Source organism: Schistocerca cancellata, chromosome 8 (genome assembly GCF_023864275.1).
Source record: "Schistocerca cancellata isolate TAMUIC-IGC-003103 chromosome 8, iqSchCanc2.1, whole genome shotgun sequence".
In the NCBI taxonomy this organism is placed as follows: domain Eukaryota; kingdom Metazoa; phylum Arthropoda; class Insecta; order Orthoptera; family Acrididae; genus Schistocerca; species Schistocerca cancellata.
Window position 1 is genome coordinate 209,283,279 of NC_064633.1, and position 14,115 is coordinate 209,297,393.

A 14,115-nucleotide genomic window follows, 5' to 3' on the forward strand; every position below is an offset into this window, starting at 1 on the left:
GTGAATACTTAACTAGTGATTCCCAAATTCTTCTTGGCAAATACTTAACTGATTCCCCATCTGTGCCAGTCTGATCTACTCATAACAGGTAGAACTTCCTCTCCTTAAGAGCTGACTGTTACAGGCAGATGATGTATTTACAGAAAAGTAAGGTTGAAGTCTCTGCCTGTAGCAGATCCCATGTAAAGGCTATCTTTGTTTGACCCTCGCTTCGTAGAAAATATATCGCTATTTAAGTCAAAGACATTAAGTTCGACGCCGGCCGCGGTGGATGAGCGGTTATAGGCGCTTCAGTCCGGAACCGCGCGACTGCTACGGTCGCAGGTTCAAATCTTGCCTCGGGCATGGATGTGTGTGGTGTCCTTAGGTTAGTTAGGTTTAAGTAGTTCTAAGTTCTAGGGGACTGATGACCTCAGCTGTTAAGTCCTATAGTGCTCAGAGCCATTTCAACCATTAAGTTCGTAAATAACGGCTTGTAGCGTCTCCTTTTGCTCCTGTTATAATATTTGACCGGCTCAAAATCCTTTGCAGAGAGTTCCAACGCAATTAATGCTGAATCAGCTATCAGTCTTTCTAAAACAATGTTGGTAGTTGTGGCGTTGTTGTAACTGACGCCGAGTATTAGCCACCATCAGAACTGGTATTTATTTAACAGGTTACGTCTATCGGATTTTTGTGATCGTTAGCACTGAAACGTCCCCTTAGAAAAATTATAAACGACTGTGCTTAAACTGACACACAATATTTTTTAGCGCAACGCAATCTGACTTTAAAAAATCCCTACAAAAGAATGGCCCTGTCTAACATTAACCTATACCTTTCACAAATCACTTACCTCACAAAAATCTTCGTTACTCGAACTACTGCAATACGGCGAGCGCCACTACTGCCAGCTAAATAAAAGATTCAAACTACTGAAGGCACTAACTACTGATAGGCATAGTTAGCAAATGAAAGATTTTAATAGAGAACAAACAATGTATTTACCTTAAAAATCATAATATATATGCCATCCAGTCTTACAAATTTCAAGTCTCCGCCATTTCTCTCCCCACATCCACCACTGCTGGCGGCTCACCTCCAACTGCGCAACGCTACGCTCTGTTCACATCCAGCTGCCGCTGCCCAACACTACAATGGCAGACAACAATGCAAACTAGCCACAGACTGCACACAGCACAGCCAGTGATTTTCATACAGAGAGCGCTACGTGGCGGCGGCGTTACCAATATAAGAACCTAAACAGTCTACTTACATAGCCTACTTACAGCACTAATTTAAATTTATAACTGTTTAAGCACATGGTGGCTCTAAGATCAGTCTTTGTACTTTGGTAAAAATTCTGGCAAACGCTATACGAGACTGTAAGAACGTTTGTTAACTTTGGGTCAGATTACGGAATTTTTGGAACTCCTGAATAAGCAGGAGTTAGTTTTCTAACATAATAAACGCTTATTTTAAATATGACATTTTTCATCTGTTAGTTATACCGTATGCCAACAGCCTTGCCGCAGTGGTAACACCGGTTCCCGTCAGATCACCGAAGTTAAGAGCTGTCGGGCTGGGCTAGCACTTGGATGGGTGACCACCCGGTCTGTCGAGCGCTGTTGGCAAGCGGGGTGCACTCAGCCCTTGTGAGGCAAACTGAGGAGCTAGTTGATTGAAGAGTAGCGGCTCCGGTCTCGTAAACTGACATACGGCGGGGAGAGCGGTGTGCTGACCACATACCCCTCCATTTCTGCATCCAGAGACGGTCGATACCGTTGGGTCTACCTAACCCTGTTCGGATGGAGTTTAGTTTTCTTTAGTTATACCGTATCAGGAAATTCTGTCAGAGAAGAAAAAGTAATACTAGGGATGCAGTTCAATGCATATGCATCCACAAGTGACTTACGTGATCACACCCCCACAACGACCCATCCAAAGACAGTTAACAGTTGGTCTCTTAACAGGTTCACCCGTAAGCAGAGTGGCAGTGGAGAACGTCGATCCTCACAGCTTAACACGCACTGAGAGCAGCAGAGGGTCGCTTGTTGAACGAATTATTTCACCTATTAAAGGCACAGAGCGTAAGGTAACAGCTGATTATTGGTTTAGAAAAATCTTTCTTCTACACACTACTCTACACTCTCAGTCGTGTGGAAGATACTGTGAAGGATGTTGTTGTTGTGGTCTTCAGTCCTGAGACTGGTTTGATGCAGCTCTCCATGGTACTCTATCCTGTGCAAGCTTCTTCATCTCCCAGTACCTACTGCAGCCTACATCCTTCTGAATCTGCTTAGTGTATTCATCTCTTGGTCTCCCTCTACGATTTTTACCCTCCACGCTGCCCTCCAGTACCAAATTGGTGATCCCTTGATGCCTCAGAACATGTCCTACCAACCGATCCCTTCTTCTAGTCAAGTTGTGCCACAAACTCCTCTTCTCCCCAATTCTGTTCAATACCTCCTCATTAGTTATGTGATCTACCCATCTGATCTTCAGCATTCTTCTGTAGCACCACATTTCGAAAGCTTCTATTCTCTTCTTGTCTAAACTATTTATCGTCCATGCTTCACTTCCATACATGGCTACACTCCATACAAATACTTTCAGAAACGACTTCCTGACACTTAAATCTATACTCGATGTTAACAAATTTCTCTTCTTCAGAAACACTTTCCATGGCATTGCCAGTCTACATTTTATATCCTCTCTATTTCAACCATCATCAGTTATTTTGCTCCCCAAATAGCAAAACTCCTTTACTACTTTAAGTGTCTCTCATTTCCTAATCTAATTCCCTCAGCATCACCCGACTTAATTCGACTACATTCCATTATCCTCGTTTTGCTTTTGTTGATGTTCATCTTATACCCTCCTTTCAAGATACTGTCTATTCCGTTCAACTGCTCTTCCAAGTCCTTTGCTGTCTCTGACAGAATTACAATGTCATCGGCAAACCTCAAAGTTTTTATTTCTTCTCCATGGATTTTAATACCTACTCCGAACCTTTCTTTTGTTTCCTTTACTGCTTGCTCAATATACAGATTGAATAGCATCGGGGAGAGGCTACAACCCTGTCTCACTCCCTTCCCAACCACTGCTTCCCTTTCATGCCCCTCGACTCTTATAACTGTCATCTGGTTTCTGTACAAACTGTGAAGGATATTGGACAGAAAAAGGTGAGGGAAGTGTGGGAAAGAACTGATAGTTGGGATTAAGCTCTTGGGACAGGAGTGGATGCGAGCTTGACAAGGGAAGGGTGAGCTGAAGTCTTCATTTGAGATGAAATGGGAAGGTTGGGTTGTACTTGGAAGGAGGAATGGATTTCGGGGATAAATTTATGGTCTGCGACGGGAAAGCATTGAAATTTCGCTGGGAAAGGGTATCATGTGTTTGTTGAAAGAAGCGCAGCAACACGCTAGTATTGGTCAACAGTACGGTACAACTAATTTAGTGCTTTACTTAGAGTGAGTGAGGTTTCCTGATTCGTCTCTGTTTCATGTATCTGTTCCCATTTATCTTGCTCACCAAAAATAACTTTTTTCCAGTGTGTTAAATGAAAAATTGTTTGAACCAATGTTTTTAACATCGTTGGGTGTTTCTTACTGAGGGTATACGTTTTATGTATCCCCACAGACGTAGGACATACGTGCCAGAGGTTAAGTTTATTAAATGGAACCACGTACATTTTATTCAAGAACACTCTCACCCTCTCCTAGAGCTATTCAAAAATGCATCACACTCTACCAATTTATCCACGAAATTGGCAGCTATGGAAATGATAAATAATACATAACTTTTCTAACTGAAATATCACTTCAGCACATTTCATTAACTAAGTCATTTAATCTCTTCAACGTGCATTGGAACGTTTCACAAATTACCAATAAACAATGAATGCAACAATATTGTACAGTACTGTACTGTACTGTACTGTACAGTACTGTACTGTACAGTACTGTACTGTACACTACTGTACAGCACTTGTGGAGTGCATATAAGGTTTTCGTAGACTAGACTGTAGTTAGAGGTACTCTGATAAACGCTCGACAGCCGATACGCTGCAAGGGAAGTCAGACTGCGTTCAGAATAAAGACACTTTGACTGTCACAATTTTATCAGTAAATTGTCGAAGTATTCGTAACAAAGTTCGCCAATTTACTGCCCTCTAGTAAAGTTTCACGCTCAAATTATTTTCGGGACGTAAACCTGAGTGAAACCCGAAGGGCCGGCCGGTGTGACCGAGCGGTTCTAGGCGCCTCAGTCTGGAACCGCGCGACCGATACGGTCGCAGGTTCGAATCCTGCCTCGGGCATGGATGTGTGTCATGTCCTTAGGTTGGTTAGGTTTAAGTAGTTCTAAGTTCTAGGGGACTGATGACCTCAGATGTTAAGTCCCATAGTGCTCAGAGCCATTTTGAAACCCGAAGTGGAAAGCTCTGAGATATTTAGTGAATCATGGAACGTGTGTCGGAAAGACAGATTCGAGGCTATGGGAGGGGAAGTGTTCATTGCAGTTGACAAAAATATTGTCTCTACTGAGGTCGAAGTTGAGTGTGGCAGTGTACTTATCTGGTTGCGTATACCGTGCCTAGGTGAAACCACGTTAATTGTTGGTGGTTTCACCGGTCACCCGGTTGTGCTGTGACAGTTCTAGCGTCACCCAAAGAATGTCTTCGGTCAGTAGCGCATAAATACCCAGATTATGCGATACTCATTGGAGGCGTCTTAAACCTACCGAGTATAGACTGAGATGAAACTTCCTGGCAGATTAAAACTGTGTGCCCGACCGAGACTCGAACTCGGGACCTTTGCCTTTCGCGGGCAAGTGCTCTACCATCTAAGCTACCGAAGCACGACTCACGCTCCGTACTCACAGCTTTACTTCTGCCAGTACCTCGTCTCCTACCTTCCAAACTTTACAGAAGCTCTCCTGCGAACCCTGCAGAACTAGCACTCCTGAAAGAAAGGATATTGCGGAGACATGGCTTAGCAACAGTCTAGAGGATGTTTCCAGAATGAGATTTCCACTCTGTAGCACGACTCACGCCCCGTCCTCACAGCTTTACTTCTGCCAGGACCTCGTCTCCTACCTTCCAAACTTTACAGAAGCTCTCCTGCGAACCCTGCAGAACTAGCACTCCTGAAAGAAAGGATATTGCGGATATCCTTTCTTTCAGGAGTGCTAATTCTGCAGGGTTCGCAGGAGAGCTTCTGTAAAGTTTGGAAGGTAGGAGACGAGGTACTGGCAGAAGTAAAGCTGTGAGTACGGGGCGTGAGTCGTGCTTCGGTAGCTCAGATGGTAGAGCACTTGCCCGCGAAAGGCAAAGGTTCCGAGTTCGAATCTCGGTCGGGCAAATAGTTTTAATCTGCCAGGAAGTTTCATATCAGCGCACACTCCGCTGCAGAGTGAAAATCTCATTCCATAGACTGAGATGTTTATGAATTCATTGAGGTGGTGCAAACAGACAGTCTTGTGAAGTACTTTTGAACACGTTTTCTGAAAACTGTCTTGATCAGCTAGTTCGGCAGCCCACAGGTAATGGAGGAAATATTTTATACACTGTAGCTACAACTAGGCCGGACCTTACCGTCAACGTGAGTATAGAAACAGGGATTTGCAAACATGATGTCATTAGTGCAAGTATTGTTACGAAATTTAATAAATCAGTTAAGAAGACAAGGAGAGTGTTTTTTCTATAAAGAACAGATAAGAAGTTAATAGGATCTCACTTAGAGAACTGACATCACATAATTCCAGTAAGATGGACGTAGAGGAATTATGAGCAAGGTTTAAGCAGAGTGTAAATCACAGTCTGGAGAATTATGTGCCAAGTAAGTGGATTAAGGACGGAAAATATCCACCATGATTTAATAACGAGATGCTGAGGGAGGAGAGCCTGTTGCACTCTCGATCCAAAAAAGAACGTGCAAATGACAGCAAGAAAAGGCCAGTAGAGATTCGTGTGTCTGTGAAAAAATCTACGCACGAAGTGTACAACTATAACCACCGTCATACCTTTGCAAAAGATACGGCAGAGAACCGAGAAAATTCTGATCCTAGGTAAAATCGCTAAATGTTTCTAAGATTTCCATCCAATCATTTGTTGACCAGTGTGGTGTAGCAGTTGAACATAAGAAAATGAAAACTGAAATTCTAAATTTCACGTTCAAGAAATCATTGACGCTGGAGAAGCGTTCAAACATACCGTCGTTTGCATTTGTAGCGAATCTCTCTGCCAGTGCAAAGTCCCACGTGACCGGAAAAAAGCGGAGGTGATTCTTGTATATAAGAAGGGCAAAAGGATGGACCTGTAAAATTACAAACTAATGTCTCTAACATCAGTTTGCTGCAGAATTGGTACGGTGTCAAAGTTAAGTGACTTTTGAAGGATACACGATGACTTAGACAAAATTTCTAGTTGATGTGGTGAATGGCAGTTAGCTCTAAACGTTGAAAAATATAAGTTGAGTAGGAAAAACTAATCCTTAATGTTCGAATACAGCATTAGTAGTGTCTTGCTTGACACAGTTGCGTCTTTTAAATATATGGGCGTAATGTTGAAAAGCTATGTGAAATGAAACGAGCATGTGAGAACAGTTGAAGGGAAGGCAAATGGTCGACTTTGGTTCATTGGAAGAATTGTAAGGAAGTGTGGTTATCTGTAAAGGGGACCGCATATAGGACGCTACTTCGACCTATTCTTGAGTACTGCTCGATTGTTTAGGATCCGTACGAGTTCGGTTAAAGGAAGACATCGAAGTAACGAAGAGGCGGGGTGCTAGATTTGTTACCGGTAGGTTCGAACAACACGCAAATGTTACGGAGATGTTTCGGGAACTCAAATGAGAATCCCTGGAGGGAAGGCGACGTTCTTTTAGAGGAACACTGTGGAGAAAATTTAAGATCCTGCATTTGAAGCTGACTGCAGAACGAGTCAGCTATCTCAACCGTATATTTCGCATAATGCACGAAGGTAAGGGAAATCAGGGCTTGTATCGAGGCATATAGACATAAAGGTCGTTTTTACTTTTATCTGTTTGTGAGTGGGACGGGAAAGTAGCGGTAGAAGGTACCCTCCTCCACGCAGAATACGGTAGGTTGTGGTGTATGTACGTAGATGCAGATTTGGATGAAAATGTAGACGTAGATTGTTTGTATATGGATGACAACAATACTGACACAAATCACAATCTGTGAGGCAATGGTTTAGGGACAAAAATATTTGTGAAGTAGAGTGACCTGGCCAGAGTCCCCACCTGAACCCAGTGGAACACCTTTGGGACGAGTTAGAACGTCGGCTTCGCTTCAAGTGCCAGTGTCTATCAACACAATGGGCTACCATCCCTCAACATTCAGACACGTCACTGGTTAAGTCCCCAGTAGAGCTGAAGCCGTCATAAAAGCGAAGAGTGGATACACCTCGTATTAATTCCTCTAATAGGTGCCCGTATACTTTTGATCAAATAGTTTATGTGAAAAAATATGTATTTAACTGGCACGTAATTACTAACTTATGATACAGTACTTTGTGTTGCTGTGTTTGTAATGTTTTCCGATTAGGACTATGTACTAAAATGTGATTGGTTTCCACCTTGCATATGGAGAACAGTCCTGGTGGCATAGCAACATGATAGTCAACCGTGAATTATACACCGGGATGGAAACACCTGTATTGCTGATATGAGAAGCGTATGTATAACTACTTCCTGTATTAGTCGTCGTTATCTAAATACTTTTGAACAATATTTTCAGACAACTACAAAATCCGTTTTGGCTCGTTTACAATGGTGATGTTTATTTTGCATGTTATTCAAATCATTTGAACCTCGTTCATTTCTCATAAAAGTCGCGCACTATAATCTAAGCAAAATTTTATCTGGGAACAACAGTAGAAACCGTAGGTATCCGAGTAACAACGAGTGATGTGGACCAAGTTAATGTATACTATGTGATCAAAAGTATCCGGACACCCCCAAAATATACGTCTTTCATATTAGGTGCATTGTGCCGCCACCTACTGCCAGGTACTCCATATCAGTTCTCTCAGTAGTCATTAGACATCGTGAGAGAGCAGAATGGGGCGCTCCGCGGAACATTGGGTGATTGGGTGTCACTTGTGTCATACGTCTGTACGCGAGAATTCCACACTCACCAGCATCCCTAGGTCCACTGTTTCGGATGTGATAGTGAAGTGAAGACGTAAAGGGACACGTACAGCATAAAAGCGTGCAAGCCGATCTAGTCTGTTGACTCACAGAAACCGCTGACAGTTGAAGAACGTCGTAATGTGTGATAGGCAGACATCTATCCAGGCCATCATACAGGAATTCCAAAACTGCACCAGGATCCACTGCAAGAACTATGACTGTTAGGCAGGAGTCAAGAAAACTTGGATTTCATTGTCGAGCGGCTGCTCACAAACTACACACAACGCCGGTAAATGCCAAACGACGCCTCGTTTGGTGTAAGGAGCGTAAACATTGGACGATTGAACGGTGAAAAACGTTGTAGGGAGTGACGAATCACGGTACACAATGTGGCGATCCGATGGCAGGGTGTGGGTATGGCGAATGCCCGATGAACGTCATCTGCCAACGTGTATAGTGCTAACAGTAAGGCTCGGAGGCAGTGGTGTTACGGTGTGGTCGTGTTTTTCATGTAGTGTGCTTGCACCCCTTGTTGTTTCGCGTAGCACTATCATAGTACAGGCCTACATTGACGTTTTGAGCACCTTCTTGCTTCCCACTATAGAATAGCAATTTGGGGATGGCGACTGCATCTTTCAACATGATCGAGCACCTTTGGGATGTTTTGGAACGCCGACATCGTGCCAGGCTTCACCGACCGACATCGATACCTCTCCTCAGTGCAACACTCCGTGAAGAATGGGCTACTATTCCCCAAGAAATGTTTCAGAACGTATGCCTGCGAGAGTGGAAGCTATCATCAAGGAAAAGGGTGGGCCACACTATATTGAATTCCAGCATTACCGATGGAGGATGCCACGAACTTGTAAGTAATTTTCAGCTAGGTGTCCGGATACTTTTGACCAGATAGTGCATTTAGCGGCCACATGTTGAACATCGAGGCAGAAGTAGTGTGTTCAGGTAAGCCGCCCACTGATGTTGAAAGCAGCTAAACAGTGGTAAGTGCTGTGTGTGTCAAATAATTATAACTGGGTGACTCTTAGAGACTGCATTAGAATTTCGTGGGTTGCTGTAGAACGTTTAGCAAGTCTCATTTTTTTCTTGTGTGTGTACCAAAATTCCAGTGTGTGCTCCACTCGTCGTCACATCAAGATGATATTCGAGTTCCATGTCCATGACAACATTGCAGCATCTACAGTTCTCATTCCTTCATTATTGGTGCATGAAGATAGCAATAGTAACAATGTCATTGACTGTACACGTGTTCTTTGACGTAGCCCCACAAAACAAGTGTAATGGTGCGATATCGGGAGGGTGTGAGAGCCACGCAATGATTCCATCGCGATCCATCCACGTCTCAGGAAATTTGTCGTTCAGGAGATCCAGCACGTCCAAACTCCAATGGGTGGTTGCACCTTCATGCAGGAAGATGATAGATGGTTGCAGCTCTTTGACCTGTGGTAGCAGCTAAGTATGATTTCTATAATTTTAAACTGAGCATAAAGCCAATGTTATGAAACATTATAGAGTATCCGTTTGAGTTCCATGCAAATGATGTTTGTAATACGCTGTCTTAAACCAGGCTGACTTAAGGAGAGATGGACTAAAAACGTACAAAAACAAAAATTACCACTTAAAGTTTCTGTTGGTTGTGTTTCCCACTCAAACTAAAAATTGAACAAAATATTGTTATAAAGCGATTTAGATGATTCCGTTTGATTAGAGCAGTACGAATCTGGAATCGGACTTTGTCAAGGCAATGTATTTTTAAAGTAATGATCATTTGATCTATTTTTTACTTAATTACCATCAAGTAAAATACCGTTTTTAGGTGAAACTAATTATACGATTGGTGTTCAATAAGTAAGGCAACACATTTTTTCTCGGCCAATTTCGGGTGAGAAAATGAGGAATTTCTTGTTGGTCATCGAGAAATATTCCCACTTCAGTCCCTTCCTGTGTGTGTGGAGAGATGCCGAAGGATGCTTGTGGCCTGCTATTGCTTTATACTGGCGGCGTCAGCCGTACCTCGTTAAATATACAGATTCTCGCCCGAATTCGAGCAGTTTTTATGTGGGTGACCGCTGTAGACCGTAGTTTTTTTGTTTTTTCGTGTTGTGAGCTGTCCAATACATTATATCATTCGAGTCATACCCCATGGAGTTCGAATAGGTGGTGGCACTATACGTAAGTGGAAACCTAGGCATCGCAGGCATTCATAGGCGTTTGCAGAATGTCTACGGAGACCTGACAGTGAACAAAAGCACGGTGGGTCGTTTAGGCGAGACGTCTGTCACTATCGCAACAAGGTCGCGGAAAACATGTCCCGTATCCTGCGTGCAGGCCGGCCGCACACCGCTCGTAAGGTTCCTCTTACGTGAGGAAGACATTTTTACCAGTTTTATTAAATTATTGTCTCTTATTGAAGTATTCACGATAGTTAGGAAGTGCAGTAGTCCGTAGCCAGCCATGAGTCGGAGAGCATTTCCCACGCTGGCTGGCTAGGTTCAAATGGTTCAAATGGGTCTGAGCACTATGCGACTTAACTTCTGAGGTCATCAGTCGCCTAGAACTTAGAACTAATTAAACCTAACTAACCTAAGGACATCACACACATCCATGCCCGAGGCAGGATTCGAACCTGCGACCGGAGCGGTCACTCGGCTCCAGACTGTAGCGCCTAGAACCGCACGGCCACTTCGGCCGACGCTGGCTAGGTTACGAAGCGACCATATGTTGCGCGTAGTGGGGTGGGGCTCGGCGCTGGACCGTAGCAACAAGCGTCAGCCTGGGAAATATACATGACGGGAAGTACCACCATCTTGGCGCCAAAGTCACCGATTTTGTTTATGTATATTTAATAATTAAAGTCATTTATGACAACATGAAAACTATGAGGAGCCTCTGGATGTTTAAAACTATTCATCATAATTTTGCGTCGTTAAAATTCACACCCGTTCATTAAAAAATGCATATCTTAGTAAGTACGAACTTGATCGGAAATCCACGAATTGTGACGAAACTAGTAAGAGATACGGACTGCGCGCCAAAGTCGGCAGTCGGCGTTAAGAGCTCTTCCTGTCTTGTTCGATGGTAGCCATACTCTCGGTTACGACTAGTTTGTGACATGAGTGTTTCATTATTGATCTCATAGGAATAAAAGTGATATTACGGCATTCTGAATGTTAATTTCGAGTAAATACACTCCTGGAAATGGAAAAAAGAACACATTGACACCGGTGTGTCAGACCCACCATACTTGCTCCGGACACTGCGAGAGGGCTGTACAAGCAATGATCACACGCACGGCACAGCGGACACACCAGGAACCGCGGTGTTGGCCGTCGAATGGCGCTAGCTGCGCAGCATTTGTGCACCGCCGCCGTCAGTGTCAGCCAGTTTGCCGTGACATACGGAGCTCCATCGCAGTCTTTAACACTGGTAGCATGCCGTGACAGCGTGGACGTGAAACGTAAGTGCAGTTGACGGACTTTGAGAGAGGGCGTATAGTGGGCATGCGGGAGGCCGGGTGGACGTACCGCCGAATTGCTCAACACGTGGGGCGTGAGGTCTCCACAGTACATCGATGTTGTCGCCATTGGTCGGCGGAAGGTGCACGTGCCCGTCGACCTGGGACCGGAGCGCAGCGACGCACGGATGCACGCCAAGACCGTAGGATCCTACGCAGTGCCGTAGGGGACCGCACCGCCACTTCCCAGCAAATTAGGGACACTGTTGCTCCTGGGGTATCGGCGAGGACCATTCGCAACCGTCTCCATGAAGCTGGGCTACGGTCCCGCACACCGTTAGGCCGTCTTCCGTTCACGGCCCAACATCGTGCAGCCCGCCTCTAGTGGTGTCGCGACAGGCGTGAATGGAGGGACGAATGGAGACGTGTCGTCTTCAGCGATGAGAGTCGCTTCTGCCTTGGTGCCAATGATGGTCGTATGCGTGTTTGGCGCCGTGCAGGTGAGCGCCACAATCAGGACTGCATACGACCGAGGCACACAGGGCCAACACCCGGCATCATGGTGTGGGGAGCGATCTCCTACACTGGACGTACACCACTGGTGATCGTCGAGGGGACACTGAATAGTGCACGGTACATCCAACCCGTCATCGAACCCATCGTTCTACCATTCCTAGACCGGCAAGAGAACTTGCTGTTCCAACAGGACAATGCACGTCCGCATGTATCCCGTGCCACCCAACGTGCTCTAGAAGGTGTAAGTCAACTACCCTGGCCAGCAAGATCTCCGGATCTGTCCCCCATTGAGCATGTTTGGGACTGGATGAAGCGTCGTCTCACGCGGTCTGCACGTCCAGCACGAACGCTGGTCCAACTGAGGCGCCAGGTGGAAATGGCATGGCAAGCCGTTCCACAGGACTACATCCAGCATCTCTACGATCGTCTCCATGGGAGAATAGCAGCCTGCATTGCTGCGAAAGGTGGATATACACTGTACTAGTGCCGACATTGTGCATGCTCTGTTGCCTGTGTCTATGTGGCTGTGGTTCTGTCAGTGTGATCATGTGATGTATCTGACCCCAGGAATGTGTCAATAAAGTTTCCCCTTCCTGGGACAATGAATTCACGGTGTTCTTATTTCAATTTCCAGGAGTGTAGATACCCCAAAGTTGACCGAGAGCAATTTCAGATTATTAGCTTCCACCGACAGAGACATACAATGCGCCAATGAATAATCTGCACGGGACGACATTTACGAGAGCTGCACCGCGCACAGGTAGGAGGAAATCCGACGACACGACCCACCAAGGCGAATCAAGGAAGGTCCGACTTACACTCGCAAATTCCGGGTGGAAATGCTGACCAGTTACATTGTACGTCACATATACTACTCTCTACGGACTTGCGGCTGAGTAATAATAGTATCAGTTTGGAAGCGAGGGGATCTTGCACGCTCCTGCAATGCTGGGACGAGCGGACACTATCATTCGAGGTCCTCCCCCCCCCCCCCCGTAGCTGAGTGGTCAGCGCGACAGAATGTCAATCCTAAGTGCCTGGGTTCGATTCCCAGCTGGGTCGGAGATTTTCTCCGCTCAGGGACAGGGTGTTGTGTTGTACTAATCATCATCATTTCATCCCCATCGACGCAAAAGGCGCCGAAGTGGCATCACATGGAAAGACTTGCTCCCGGTGAACGGTCTACCCGACGGGAGGCCCTAGTCACACGACGACTCACTCATTCGAGGTGATCGACGTATCACAATCAAACAGATCGCTGAACGAATGGACGTTTCTACTGGCAGCGCTGACACACTCATCACCCAGTTAGAGAATTTGAAAGTGTGTGCCCACTGGGATCCACCCTGTAGCCCGGATCTCGCACCTTCCATCTGTTTGTCCCAGTAAAGCAAGCAGTACGGACTGCTGGAAGCAGTACGTGAATGATGGGGAAGTTACTGACGCTGCTAGACGTTGGCTCCGACGTTTACCAATAAAGTCGTAGCATAAGAGCAAACAGGCCTTCCTAGTAAGGTGGCGTAAAGCCGTTGCATTGAATGGAGACTACGTTGAAAAGTAGGGTTTTATAGCCAAAAGAGTGGGGATTAACATGGTCTGAAATCCTACACTACTGGCCATTAAAATTGCTACACCAAGAAGAAATGCAGATGATAAACGGGTATTCATTGGACAAATATATTATACTAGAACTGACATGTGATTACATTTTCATGCAATTTGGGTGCATAGATCCTAAAAAATCAGTACCCTGAACAACCACCTCTGGCCGTAATAACGGCCTTGATACACCTGGGCATTGAGTCAAACAGGGATAGCGTGTACAGGTACAGCTGCCCATGCAGCTTCAACACGATACCACAGTTCATCAAGAGTAGTGACTGGCATATTATGACGAGTCAGTTGCTCGGCCACCATTGACAAGAAGTTTTCAATTGGTGAGAGATCTGGAGAATGTGCTGGCCAGGAAAGCAGTCGAACATTTTCTGTATCCAG

At 45.2% G+C, this 14,115-nt stretch overlaps 1 pseudogene; it reads left to right on the top strand.

The window, feature by feature from the left end:
* The first annotated feature begins 1,495 nt into the window (after positions 1–1,495).
* LOC126095790 (5S ribosomal RNA) lies at positions 1,496–1,613 on the top strand (annotated as a pseudogene).
* The last annotated feature ends 12,502 nt before the right edge of the window (positions 1,614–14,115 follow it).